Here is a 13,408-nt window from a genome sequence, read left to right as displayed (position 1 = left end):
CAAAAAGTTGCTGGCTGCGATCAACACGTAATGACCACCAATATCGCTTAGTGTTTCTTCTCCTGGGCCTCCTGCAGTGTGCATACACACTGTGAGATATCACTAGCAATATCCCACAATGACATCATGCCACGGCCGTCCCGAACATGCAGCATCTGATGATATCATCAGATTAAGCTGGATGTACAGACAACAGAGGGGGTCGTTAACGACTTCCGGGAGTGTGCACCGCCCGTCATCATCAGTGTACACACTGGACTATATTATAAATGATATAGCTCAGGAAGGTAAAAATTAGCAATATCACTTACAAAATCGCCTAGTGTGTATGGGCCTTGAAAAAATTATTTTGTTCCACACTGTACATAGAATTTTTGCATCCAACCTTCTATTTTAGGGCCCATACTGTATGTCCATATTGCACTCTAATCTATGAATGTATCTGGTACAGCATTGACTATATACTGTGAAGCACGGACATGCAGTGAGCTAAATAGCTCAGGAGGCACTGGCTAGCACGAGAGCCAGATTTACATGCAATATATGAGCCAAAGCATGTATCTGGGCATTATACACAGGTGCAGCAGGATTAACTCCTGGAAATTTGGTGAGTTTTGATCTAAGATGTGCGGAAAAGTTAGCCAGGTGAGGCACTGCCTCACCTGCCATAGACTTTTTACTTCAGAGTTTTGGCTATAAAAATGAATAGAATAATACAAAGAAGACATTTCAAACATATTTTTGTATTTTTCATATACTTTATACAGTCAAAACTCAGGCACAAACGTTAGTATGACAGGAAAGGCTCTGCCTCACCTCACCGCATGTCACTGCTGTGAAGGTGCAATGAAGTGCTTACCTACATGACAGCCTCCTGCTGGACATTGGATGTATTGCGTGACCGGCGGCATCCCGGCAATGGAATTCTGGCGTTGGGGGAGAAGGGGGGTGGGGAGTGACGAGCACAACAAGTCCCTTGTGGGCTCGCTGCACTCACCACGCTGCGGGCTCGGTGGCTACCGCAGGGCTCTATTCCCACTCTATGGGTGTCGTGGACACCCACGAGTGGGAATAATAGTCCCTGTTGGTCGGCATGCTGACCGTTGGGATTATGAGGGGGCGGGATGTAGGGGGAGGTAATGTGACCGGCGGTCTCCTGACCACCGGTCACATAACTACATCCCCTGGACATTACCTGGTTTGTTGCTAAAAGGTCCATTTATCATGTACTGTATGTGTGGCATGTGGTTTTCTGACTGTATGTACTGTAGATAGGTGTGTTATACATAATTGAATATACGTTTATGTATGTGAATGATAGTTAGTTTCTACATTGTAGTAGTGTAATTGCATACTGTTTGTATGTAGAGAAACATGTATAATTATATGTGTTCATAGTAATTAATTTTCTATGGCATCCTCTTATCAGAGGCTGACATTTTGCAATAAAGCTTTCTAATACAAAAATGACATCTGTACTTTTATGTATTAAAACTGAAGCTCTTCATTCATCTCTGCCTCCTTCAATGTGTAAAACCTGAAAATGAAACCTGCCTGTTAAGTGATATCATTCAAGTCTGAAATGTAAGTGGTTTTCTTGTAGTAGATACTCAAAATGGCAATTGACTCTATAGATTCTGAGAAACCAATCTTCCACATTCTGGAACTTACGTCTTACAGTTCATATTTGCATAACAGCAATTTGTTTTTATTCTTAAAATATTCTGATCCCTATATTTGTAATATTACATGATATTACTATTACATAATATGCTTAAAATTTTGTATAATTTATATGACCTAATATGGGAATACAATACAGTAGCTATATCTTTGTTGTAACTGAGACATTTAGATATGACATAATAGGAACAAGACAAGAGTGTAATTAAAATAAAATATAAAAAAAGCTGAGGACCACGAAGAACCAAGATTTTGTAATGAATCATATCATAGACAAGAAACCAGTGCTACGCCTAAAAAAGCATACATGACCTAAAACAGGCACTCATAACTGACACCACAACAAACAGTGGAGAGTGTATAGTCATGACCTTTTATTACTTATTCCTATCATTACTTTAAGGGGAGGGGCATACAGGGTAAGTCAGGTGATGGTAAAGACCACGCTATGTTTCCACACGTGGAGTCTGCCGCCACAGGGACATGGATGCCAGCCTTCATTAAGCTGATCCTTTCTCAATCAATCCTGAAGCCGATTCATGCACATGACTCCAGTGGCCTATCAACAGCCAGGGTGCCCTATTTAAGCCTCTCCCGAACCATTGCTCCTTGCCAGAACAAGTTTTACTGTAGTCTGCTCTCTAGCTACCACAGAGTGTTGTTTTTCCAGAGTTTGACTCCACAGTTCCAGTGAGCTCCAGTTACTGCTATGTGAGTCTCAGTGCCAGTTACCATGCTGGGCACTCTCCAGCCTGCACCTGTGTTACACTGGGCGTGGTATAGAAGATCTATAGTAATTAAATAAAGAGTCATGTCGACCCCATATGGTCGACATGCATTAGGTCGACAGGGTCAAAAGGTCAACATTGAAAAGGTAGACAATAGAAAAGGTCAACAGGCCCAAGAGGTAAACAGGGTCAAAAGGTCGACATTGAAATGGTCGATGCAAAAAAGGTCAACTTTTTTTGTAATGTAGAGGGGAGGGCTGCGCTCACTCATTGGAGGAGGGGGATTTTGGTGCCGCTCTACCTGCAGGTGTCCTACCTCCTTGTTTTGTAATCAATACTGGGGAATGGTCAGCGCAGTGCTACATCATTCTATGTTTCATCATACATGACTAAAATTATTGCAAACGTATACCCTCATGAGCTCTTTTCTCCTGCCATGCTTCAGACAAGGTGCCTCGGTCTGCTGCACTCAATAAGGTTACTATTACCAATTGTAGTTTACGTGGATGGTAAATCATGCAAAGATTGAAATATCTTGAAATGATGAAGTGTCAGCAACACAATAGTGGAGGAATACAGTCACTACACACTAGGGCAAACCTCCCAACTGTCCAGATTTTCACCTGCGGTGGTGGTGGTAGTGGGGGCAGTTGGCACTGTTGGGAGGTATACGCACAGCATCTATGCATTGTCGACAGAGGGACTAGGAGCATGCTAACAGCTCACAAAGCACTGACAATGCCTCCACAGTGATGAAATGGGAGGTGTGGCTCATGATAGCAGCATTCCCGTGAAGCCACGCCCTCTTTTGCAGAGGCTATGCCCCCTTTTCAGGTGCACGTGGCTTCGCAGGAGTCCTGATTTAATAATCTGAAATGTTGGGAGGTATGCTAGGGATATACACACACTGCAGATGATGTTTGATATAGAACACTGGAAGCCTGCAGGCTGATATAGGTACTGCACGATGATATTAGCAGACTGTTGCTTGAACTGTACACAGGAGTACTGTCAGGTTGAAAATGGAACTGCACGATGATGATTCCTGTAGGGATATTACTTGTAAAATATAAACCATACTGTGTGAGCTAAAAAGGAGGTGAGGGAACCTTGACCATGGACTATCCCAAAATGGTTTTGCAAGTTTCACCCCTCTCGCACAGCTAGTTTGCTTTCACACAGCGTTTGAAGAAGTTGTTTTCCCATGCTTAATAAAAATGCTTAGTTCAAAAGAAGAGCAACATGTTAACTTGATAATTTTACAAAGCGCTCATCGAATCTTGCTGTATGCTAACGGCGGCTTATGGGGCAGATTGTATGTCACCTGTACGTATGTTTGGGAACCACTAATTTATTTGCACTAAAGATGCCGTGAACATACATATACATGAAACAGGGCTTCATGTCTAAAACATGATGTAACAGTAAGAAATACCTTAATACAATAATAGGAGATTCTATTTATCCCTAGCTAAAAGTAGGGTCAGTACTAGCATACAGTCAAGACTGGTGACAGTGGGGGTTAAAGGGGACACCTGTACCGGTCCCCATGGATCAGTGGGGCCCCAAGTATATGCCACTTAGTGACCGTTAGGGATGTGAGTCATCTTTTCCAAATTGGGCAGTGAGCTGTAGGCTGTGTGGCAGCAGCCTCAGAGTGACAGGGACCTCTCACACACAGTGACTGTGCGGCCCAAGTGTGTGCCCGCTCTTTTGGGTCCAACTCTGTTGCAGGCAGTCATGGGACATGGCAGCAGCTCCACTGGCCAGGATTCCTATGCCCTGCACCAGCCTCTTCTGATAGGGTGTGAGGATCGCATGGTACCTGCTCTGCGGTGTATTTGTCTGGATACTGGGGAGTGCAGCTCAGGTGAGTCTCTACCCAGGGTAAGGGAATATAGGGCTTTGGGATGGGGTTGGGAAGCTAGGAACGCAGCATGGAATCATTCCATAGAGACAGACTGTGGGGTGTGTGGGAGGAAGGAGAGTGGGAGACACTGGGGGTAATTCCGACCTGGTTGCTAGGGTGCGTTTTTTGCATCCCTGCGATCAGGTAGTCACCACCTACAGGGGGAGGGTATTAGCTGTGTGAAAGTGTGCCATCGCATTTTTGTAGCAGAAATACACAAACATCAGTTTGTGCAGTTTCTGCTGAGCCCAGGACTTACTCACATGCTGCAATGGTTTCCTGGTGATTGGGGCTGGAGCTGACATCAGACACCCTCCTTCCAAATGCCTGGTCCCTCCTGCGTTTTCCTGCACACTCCTACAAAACGGTCAGTTGCCACCCACAAGCGGCATCTTCCTGTCAATCTCCTTGCGATCACCCATGCGGTCACTTTTTTCGCACCATCCCTTCGCTATGCACCGAAGTCTGATGCATCTGGCGCATTGTGGTGCATACGTATGCGCAGTTTGGATCTGATCACAGGCTGTGACAAAATGCAGCCTAGCGATCAGGTCTGAATTACCCCCACAGACTGTGGTGTTTGTGGGGGAGGAAGGAGAGATATACATATTTATATATTTGTCGACCAAGGTCCCAATAAGCCTTGTAGAATCTGCGCTGGTGCCCCCACAATTAATAATCAAATAAAAGTTCCAAAGGTGCGGCACTCAAGCTGAATAAAGAAACAGACTGCGATCCCATGGATTTCAACATTTAAATTTTTTCATTCAAATTGTCATCAGGAAATAACAATAATGTTCAACCACACACCTTTATATACAGTACACACAACATAAGGAAGTCTGCAAGAAGCCGGACGGCAAAGACGCCCACACCAGTAACGTGTAACTCATGCTGACATCATTACCAATCGACCAAAGTCGATTAGAACGACGCAGCACGTGTACCATTACCATAGAAACCATAAACAATAATGTGTTTGAACAACACCAATTGTATAACCATAAAAACATCACATACCCACATCTTAAAACATTACACATGAAATACCCTCAGAGTCACATAACAATGTTACATAACAATTTCTTTTTATATAACAACAAATTCTATTTACAGATCAAAGGCTGCGCCATGGGCAGTTCCATGGCGCCGGCGTACGCCAATATTGTTATGTTTTTCATTGAAAATTAGTTGTTTTTTTCTGATAAAAATATTTATTCTCATATTGCTTTATTTACCCGATTTATAGGCGATTTATTTCTTCTATGGCATGGTGACATTTCTGTTCTTTTGGCACTCATTGACAAACATAATTTGTCCTCCAGTCCTAAAATTCACACATGATGTCTCACAGTCATCTGTGAATTTTTTGGACGTAAGGATAACTTTAAGAGATCAGTGTCTATACACTAGTCTTTTTGTGAAACCTACAGATAGAAATACATTTTTAAAAGCACAGAGTTGTCACCCTCGTGCCATGATCAATAGCTTGCCTTATTCACAAATGATTAGGATTCATCGAATTAATAATGTTTCTAGTGTGGCTGCCTGAACATAAGATTGATCTTCTAATTAATAGGTTTGTAGCCCGAGGTTATAACAAAATGTCTCTCTTGAGGGACAAACAGAAAGTACTATCTATTGATAGAGCATCTTTATTAAAAGGTTCCTCTGCTGGTAAGAAAACTGTGGCACGCTTACCATGGGTTAATAAATATACTACCTCTTCGAATAATATTAAACGGATAGCCAATAAGCACTGGCAAATTATACAGAGTGATCCTGCACTTTGTATGCAGGACCATAGATTAATGCCATGTTATAAGCGTGGGCGCAGTTTCAGGGACATACTTGTCAAGACAGGCACACCGTGTACTGGAGTTAGGCCTGAAATATTTGGTCATATTAAAAATGGTTGCTTTAAATGTACCTGTGTGACTTGCCAATTTCTCTCGACAGGTGACGTCTTCCATCATCCCCATAATGGCAAACCGTTTTAAATTAATCACCACTTCACTTGTAATTCAAATTTCTAATTTATCAGATTGTATGCCCTTGTGGGAGTTATATTGGCAAGACTGAGTCCAAATTCATGGAACGCATGGGTAATCATCGGGCGCTATCCCGCTCTGCTATTAACACCGGGGTCAGTGACTAACCCGTAGCGTGTAACTTCTTTGTACATCGCCATTCCCTTAGTGGTTTATGGTATCGTATGATTGATACTGTATTGCCCAATATACATGGTGGTAAAAGATCACTCCAATTATTACATTGTGAGGCAGCTTGGATTTACCAGTTAAATGTAATTGCACCTAAGGGGTTAAATGAAAATATTCCTATTCCAGCTTGCGTTGAACAACTGCCAGTTAGTCAATATTGTAACCAGTTACTGAATTATTTAATATGCTGCAACATTGTAACATTCTTCGGTTTAATGTATTTGTTGATGCATATATATTATTATCTCTGCTGTTTTATTATGATGATCTTTAGTTGTCATCTTTGGTAATATGTATTTATGAATAGATAATAGTATATGTATTTTCTGTAATTTATGTATGCAGACCGGACCGTGAGGGTATTTCATTTGTAATGTTTTAAGATGTGGGTATGTGATGTTTTTATGGTTATACAATTGGTGTTGTTCGAACACATTAATTATTGTTTATAGTTTCTATGGTAATGGTACACATGCTGCGTCATTCTAATCAACTTTGGTCGATTGGTAATGATGTCAGCATGAGTTACATGTTAGCGACGTGGGCATCTTTCCCCTCCGGTTTCTTGCAGACTTCCTTATGCTGTGTGTATATGAAGGTATGTGGTTGTACGTTATTGTTATTTCCTGATGACAATTTAAATGAAAAAATTGAAACGTTGAAATCCTTGGGATCGTAGTCTGTTTCTTTATTCAGCTCGAGTGCCGCACCTTTGGAACTCATATTTATATAAAAAAATGTATATATATATATATATATATATATACATATACTGCTCAAAAAAAATAAAGGAAACACTAAAGTAACACATCCTAGATCTGAATGAATGAAATATTCTTATTAAATACTTTGTTCTTTACATAGTTGAATGTGCTGACAACAAAATCACACAAAAATTATCAATGGAAATCAAATTTAATAACCCATGGAGGTCTGGATTTGGAGTCACACTCAAAATTAAAGTGGAAAAACACACTACAGGCTGATCCAACTTTGATGTAATGTCCTTAAAACAAGTCAAAATGAGGCTCAGTAGTGTGTGTGGCCTCCACATGCCTGTATGACCTCCCTACAACGCCTGGGCATGCTTCTGATGAGGTGGCGGATGGCCTCCTGAGGGATCTCCTCCCAGACCTGGACTAAAGCATCCGCCAACTCCTGGACAGTCTGTGGTGCAACGTGGCGTTGGTGTATGGAGCGAGACATGATGTCCCAGATGTGCTCAATTGGATTCAGGTCTGGGGAACGGGCGGGCCAGTCCATAGCATCAATGCCTTCGTCTTGCAGGAACTGCTGACACACTCCAGCCACATGAGGTCTAGCATTGTCTTGCATTAGGAGGAACCCAGGGCCAACCGCACCAGCATATGGTCTCACAAGGGGTCTGAGGATCTCATCTCGGTACCTAATGGCAGTCAGACTACCTCTAGCGAGCACATGGAGGGCTGTGCGGCCCCCTAAAGAAATGCCACCCCACACCATTACTGACCCACTTGTAAACCGGTCATGCTGGAGGATGTTGCAGGCAGCAGAACGTTCTCCTTAGCATCTCCAGACTCTCTCACGTCTGTCACATGTGCTCAATGAGAACCTGCTTTCATCTGTGAAGAGAACAGGGCGCCAGTGGCGAATTTGCCAATCTTGGTGTTCTCTGGCAAATGCCAAACGTCCTGCACGGCGTTGGGCTGTAAGCACAACCCCCACCTGTGGACGTCGGGCCCTCATACCACCCTTATGGAGTCTGTTTCTGATCGTTTGAGTAGACACATGCACATTTGTGGCTTGCTGGAGGTCATTTTGCAGGGCTCTGGCAGTGCTCCTCCTGTTCCTCCTTGCACAAAGGCGGAGGTAGCGGTTCTGCAGCTGGGTTGTTGCCCTCCTACGGCCTCCTCCACGTCTCCTGATGTACTGGCCTGTCTCCTGGTAGCGCCTCCATACTCTGGACACTACGCTGACAGACACAGCAAACCTTCTTGCCACATCTCGCATTGATGTGCCATCCTGGATGAGCTGCACTACCTGAGCCACTTGTGTGGGCTGTAGACTCCGTCTCATGCTACCACTAGAGTGAAAGCACCGCCAGCTTTCAAACGTGACCAAAACATCAGCCAGAAAGCATAGGAGCTGAGAAGTGATCTGTGGTCACCACCTGCAGAACAACTCCTTTATTGGGGGTGTCTTGCTAATTGCCTATAATTCCCACCTGTTGTCTATTCCATTTGCACAACAGCATGTGAAATTGATTGTCAATCAGTGTTGCTTCCTAAGTGGACAGTTTGATTTCACAGAAGTGTGATTGTCTTGGAGTTACATTGTGTTAAGTGTTCCCTTTATTTTTTTGAGCAGTGTGTGTATATATATATATATATATATATATATATATATATATATAAAAATATGAGCGGGCCCCAGAGATATTACTGTTGCTATCCCTCAGTTGCTAAGGAAAGGATTCTATTGCTACTCTGTCAGTACCTTATTTGAGCATATTCTGTATTACTAGTCTGCATGCCAGAAACTAATTTGCTGCATTTATCTGTGGAGGATAATTTCGTTACTTTCTTTCGTTTACCGCTTCCTGCAGGGATCCACAGACGGAAGGGGATCCAATGTCCTGTCTGACAATCTTCCCGTATTCAAGGCACTACTCCTCAATTGACCAATATAGCTTTTTAAAGTCAAGAATTGACACCTGGTTTACTCGTAAGATTCGTTTTATTAAACTGGAATCGTTGTTGCCGGTCGGGTGTCTTTACTGATAACAATGCATAAGTACAATACAACTTGCTGTCTTACTATTCCCTTTACTCAGGCAAGATGAATAATTCTTTCACAATTGTGGAATTATAGCATTAATTATACTCTATACATACTAATACTACTCATTAATTTATTACTATAACAAAGCGCTGTTTTACTTCTGCTCTCATTCAAATACCCTCCACTGCTCAGCAATAGATAACTTTTCCTTTTCGCCAGCGCAACCACCCCGGTCCATTTGTCTTTCCCAAAGTTCAGCTGATTAAATGAACGTTGGTGCACGTTGGGTACCTTAGGTGGAAGTCATATAAATAACCGTAGACTCTAGTGGTTTTGGTGGAAGTTATTAATATGGGAAATCCCAACAGGAGTTGACTATACAGACATGCATGTAGTATTCCGGGTTTAGTGAAGAATTCAGGCTAACCTGTGTACTATCTTCCTCATACAATCCACTATTCAGGCTAGATCTATATGATAGTATCACTATCAGTCAGGACTGTCTATCCTGCGTGTCCGGACAGGGTTCACTACTATATGCACTAATCGATTTGTTTTATCTTTTCCGTTTAGGGTTCGTGTGACGATGGTTAACCGGTTCACTTAGTTACGTGATGGGATACGCCTGGCAGGAACGAGTACCAGCCAAGGTCAGTTGATTCTAATTAGCGGTTTTCAATATCAGGGTCACTTCACTAAACTGACGCCACGTTCTGGGTCTCTCTCTCTCTTCAACCAAGCACGGTTGGGTGTCCCCCTTAATAGCTGAGGGGGTTATTAAATTAGTTTAATCAGTACGTTACACTCGAACAGCTGAGAGATAGTAATACGCTATTTGACTACATATACTGTCTCTTAATAATGGAGAGGTGTTGGGGGAGTGGCTGAGTCAGTGTACTATATTTAAGTAACTGAGCGAGATTGAGAAGTTATTCGATTCAAAGTGCTGTCTCTTACTAAGTGCAAGGTGTTAAGCTGCTGACTGACTCAGTGTGTGCTGTGACAATGCACTCCTACCTCTCCTGCAGTCTCACTGATCTCCTTCTTTCATTTGCTCCGCTTATCTGGAAGTCATTTAGAGGCCACCTCTCCTCCCTTCTAACCTGGCTCTGTATCGGGGCGTTGATCCTGAGGACAGCCGCCTCCCAGACTCCGCCTGTGGCCGCCTCCCGGTATCCGCCTCTCTCGCGTCACCGGACTTCTGTGTCTCCATCTTGCGCACCGCCGCCTCAGCTTCCCCGCTGTTTCCTGTCTACAGCAGCCGGGCGTAGCGTCCTCCGAGGGGTAGAAGAAGGGAGTTGGAGATCACCCGTTGACGATCGCGGAATCCAGGTACTTGATCCTCCCTTCTCTGGCGCACTTTAGCTCCGGCTTCCTTCTCCTCAGCGGTTCTAACCGCCGTCTCCCGTGCCTCCTGCTTTTAACTCCTCTCCCCTGGTTCCCCGGATCTTTCCCGCCGGGGACACGAGCCACTCAGAGTGGGCACGCGGAAGGTGCTGCTGCAGTAGCCCCCACACGTGCCAGCCCGCTGTACCTTGCCCTTATACCACGGCAGTATACAGTTCAGGATCTATAACACTGGGGGTACCATTATAATAAATGAACATTAAATAAACACTATTTATTGAACATCCTGGGGTAATTTACTGTGAGGCATCACATATCTATTTACCTAAAAGACATTTATCTCGTTGGGTATGATAAAACTTGACACACATGACACTTAGGAGCTGAACACATGACAGTTAGAAGTTGTATATATGTATATATAAATTACCCAGCGCCAGCTGATGATTTAAATACCTGCTGCTTCTTTAGTGGGTATACTCTTCCCACTTAACGTAAAACTAGAAACAGAAATTCTCCACAAGTGAAGAAAAAAGGAGCGCTGGTATTTAAATACTATTGGTTTTAATAATTACAATGCATAATACATGAATTTAAAAACAATCAATATTTTTATAGTGCAATAAAATAGATTACTGGCCGGTAAATAAAATTAACCCCACTTATAAAAGCACATTTAGGGAATTCACAATGAATCTAAAATATAGGTGTTACTTTTAGAGCTTGGAGTGTCAAAAAGCAGAAGGTTGGTGTCACCTAGATGGAATCCTTAATGCCCGAGCACAGTCTTATAAATATAAAAAGTCCTCCCGGCCGCTGGTAGCTAATCCTTTGAATGCGGACATATCCAGAGGAATAATAAGGATGCCTTGCTATAATTGGTATTAAAATTGCAGTGACTCACCGATGATTTTCATTAGCATTTCGCTACTATTCAGCACATCACAGCAGGCATATAGAGTAAAGGACACTCTCCTCTCCACAGTCTCGGGCTATTCACTGGCGGTCTGTGTGAAAAAGTGTTGCTCCTGCTTTAAACACCATCACAGGTGTAGAACGAGTAGAACGGTGAGCACTCTCCTGCTCTCCATATCAGGTTGCACGCTGCACACGGTCTGTGCCACAAACACTGCTACCACTTCAAGCACCATAACAGGTGCAAGGTATAATCGTCCCGTTCTGCTCCTTAGTGTGGGGGAATCAATAAAAGCCGGCTGGTCTTATACGGGTGGTTCGCGTTTCCCCGCCTTACGGTCAGAACATAGTCTGCATGCCAGAAACTAATTTGCTGCATTTATCTATTTACCTAAAAGACATTTATCAACGAGTGATAAAACTCGTTGGGAAATGATAAAACTTGACACACATGACACTTAGGAGCTGAACACATGACAGTTAGAAGTTGATTGGTTGGAGCACCATTTATCATACATAACAAGTTTTATCATTTACAACAAGCTTCATCACCCATTGATAAATTAGCCCCAGACTCCTATATATGCAGGGACTTAGGGAAGGCGGGTCTCCAGTGGAAAACAAGCTCCAGGCGCCGAGTGGGCTAAAGGGCACATGACCGTCACCCTCTCTGGCCCCATTTGCTGCGCCGCAGGACAGAGCCGGATTAAGGTGTGTGTGTGTGTGTGTGGGGGGGGGGTACGTACCCCGGGCCCCCCTTTTCCAAAAGGGCCCCCTGTTACACCACAGATCGGATCTCTCCTCTGATCCGATCTGCGGTGCTGTGCTCCCTGGTTCCCGTCCTCACTGCAGCGGCGGCTGCACAGACAGGACATCTGAGCTGAGCGACGGCTCAGCTGTCGAATAATATATGAATGAAGCAGCCTGCGTGCCCAGCCAATGACTGAGCGGCAGGCTGCATACATTATTGGACAGCTGAGCCGTCGCTCAGCTCAGCAGTCCTGTCTGTGTGGCGGCTGTGGCCGTTGCTGCAGTGGGGACGGGAGTGCAGGGCAGGAGGTCCGCCGTGTGCTGCTTGGGGAGGCAAGTCTTTTATTAAGCTGCTGCTGTATATATATATATATATATATATATACACACACACACACACACACACACACACACACACATATATATGTGTGTATATATCTATATCTATCTATCTATCTATCTATCTATCTATCTATCTATCTATCTATCTATCTATCTATCAGGTCTGACGGCAATTCTGGGACATTATTTTCATTGAGACAAAGTGATATTATAGTCTGGGGAGGTCAGTTTTGGTGCATTATTTTCATTGAGAGATTGGGGGGATTTTCAGGTCTGTAGGGGTGAGGTGTCACTGTTTGTAAGGTCTTTGGGGGGTCACATTTGGGATATTATTTTCAGTGCGGAATTGGGGGGTTGTGAGGTCAGGTCAGTCGGGGCATATATAGTGTTTTTAATTTATTTTAATTGAACAAGTAAATAATTAAATACAGCTACTTCAATAGCAGTTCTTCTTCTTGTGTGTCAGGGGCTCTACCATGGTGTAACGTGTATAAAAGGCTCTACCGTGGCGTAACATATATAAGCTGCTTTACTGTGGCATAACGTATAACTTGCTCTGCTGTGGTTAACATGATTAAGTGGCCCTACTGTGTGGCGTAACATGTATAAGGAGTACTACTGTTTGGTTTAATGTAAATAACGGACACTACTGTGCAGTATAATGTGTATTAACACTAAGGCCACACCCCTTCCACATGAAGCCACGCCCCTGTATCCTCCGCAACCAAAGGAAACTTTCACCCTGAGCTCCA

This window comes from Pseudophryne corroboree, chromosome 3 (assembly GCF_028390025.1).
Source record: "Pseudophryne corroboree isolate aPseCor3 chromosome 3, aPseCor3.hap2, whole genome shotgun sequence".
In the NCBI taxonomy this organism is placed as follows: domain Eukaryota; kingdom Metazoa; phylum Chordata; class Amphibia; order Anura; family Myobatrachidae; genus Pseudophryne; species Pseudophryne corroboree.
This window is presented reverse-complemented; position numbering follows the sequence as displayed.